Genomic DNA, 2203 nt, shown 5'->3' on the forward strand with positions numbered 1-2203 from the left:
TAGAGGTCTCAGGAAACCTATTTTAAAGATGAAGTAAGTATTACCTATGATGTGGCATACAGGTTTATTGTTAGAGGCTTTACAACATAAAATGGTATTTCTAAATGCTTTGAAAATAACAAACTACTTGGATGGTTTAAACACCCTTTTCATTTTGCTTACATTTTGATTTTTCTTTATATATCCTCTCTTCAAAGACAGTACATAGGCAAACTTAAACTCACATCTGTCCACACACAGTCACACGAACTCTAAATTCATGGGTTTCTCGTCCGTGAGACTCCTGCCATGTTGTGGGGTGAGGTGGTACTCACAGACTCTCTTATTAACGGAACCACCTGCTACCCAGACCCAAGGGTACCGTATCAGCATCTTTACCTTAAATGTCCACTCATATTTTGGAAATCAACTTCCTCCTCTGAGTCTTGGCTTCCTCATTTGAAAAGCGAAGCAGTTGAACCAGAGCTGACCTCCATGGTCATTGAATGGAACTCATCTGCCCCCTCCGCACATGGCAGAGGCATGAGGGACCCAGGCCCAAGCTGCCAGCTGGCATAAGTTGCTTTTGCTACTGAGAGAGAGTTGCAGGGGCAGTGCTTTCTGAATAATCCTGAGCCAGATCCCATGACCATCCCTGAGGGCCTACCTCGCAGCCTAGGCCCACAGTACTTTCAGGGGCTGAGAAAATATTTTAATTTTCTTTCTTTTTTTTTTAATTCAGAAGAAAAAAATGAATATATAATCACAAAGCTAGTCAGGGTTAGTTAGATTCATCTTTCTACCAGAACAGTCATAAAATATAATTTTTTATATATTTTATGGAGGAAGGAACCCACAGAGGCCTGCGAAAGTCTCACGTGACCCTGTCCACATCCTCTGCTCCGTGAGATTTGCTCTCAGCCTGACCCTGCTGCCTAATGCCACCTCCGATGGCACCCTCCTTACCCACTTTCTTGTGCTTCCTCACTGCCTTCTGATGTCCTAGGGAGTCAAAGTGTAATCTGGTTTTTCTAGGTTCTTTGGGTAGCCATTGCCTCATTCCCTTTAAGGATCTCATTGGAGCAATGAAACCCCTTGGATGATCTCAAAATAGAGCCCAACATTCACTGGAAAGCTCCGAAAGCTGAGGTTCTGTGTTAGCTGAATACCCCAGATAACGTCGGACCAACAGAAACCACTTTTACTTTGTTTCAGCCCTGCTATTATTCATTTGCTTATTACACCTCAGCTAATACCTCCAAGGTTTGAAGTTCTTTGCAAGAGTATAGGTAATAAAATAGAAACCTGTGCAAAGAAAAGTTGAAAAGTCAGAGACAAAGACAATCAGTACAGAGGAGGTGGCAGGAGAGCCCCAGGTAGGCGAGGAAAGGCCCTTGGCAAATTTCTCTGCAAGCTGCCCGATGGTCAGAGACAAAAAAGAAACCACCAGCCTGGTTTCAGCACCCACGCTGTCCTCCCAGAGTGTGCGGTTCACAGAGCTCCAATAAGCAGGCGTATTGTCTCCCCACATAGTCTGGTGTCTCGTGTATCCTCAGCCAGGACCTCCTCCTGTCAACAGACTGCGAGCTGCACACCCCTATGCCCTGGGGCTCCTGACTCCAGGGCCCCCCTGGGCCTCTTCACTCAGACCTTCACTCCACTCAACTCAAATCGAGGTGCCGGGAGGTTAGCAGTAGGGAACAAATAGTCAGGAAGTTGGCAGAGCAGCTGGGGATCAGTACTTACACTAGCATACCAGGCAAACAAGGAATAATCGGGTGCTAGAAGGAGAGGTGCAGACACACGGCAGGAGGAAAGCATCAGGGAAGGGCCGCGAGGAGGGGCCGGTGGCCAGAGAGCGCTCGCTCGCAGAGGTTAAAGGGGCTTGGGCCCTCCTGGGGACTGACAGCCCCTCCTGTTGAAACTGCCAGCCCAGGGAGAGATCTGCGTACCCAGCCCTGCCCCATGGGCGAATTACGGTCCTGCTGGTGACTGTTGTCTGTGAATTGTAAGGCCCTGGTCTTGAAAGAGGCTGCCTTCTCTGGTTCACTCTCTGGTCCTATGCTCCGTGCTCTGGCCCAGGGTACACGTTGTTGCCCAGCATTCTCTACCAGACACTTGCAAACACCTGGCTTGACAAAGTCTGAGTTAGTGCTCCCCAGGAGACAGTGTAACAGGGTGATCTAGGCTCAAATAATGGCTCTCACCAAGGTGGGCAACTTGC

This window comes from Hipposideros armiger, unplaced genomic scaffold, assembly GCF_001890085.2.
Source record: "Hipposideros armiger isolate ML-2016 unplaced genomic scaffold, ASM189008v1 scaffold_15, whole genome shotgun sequence".
NCBI classification, from domain to species: Eukaryota; Metazoa; Chordata; class Mammalia; order Chiroptera; family Hipposideridae; genus Hipposideros; species Hipposideros armiger.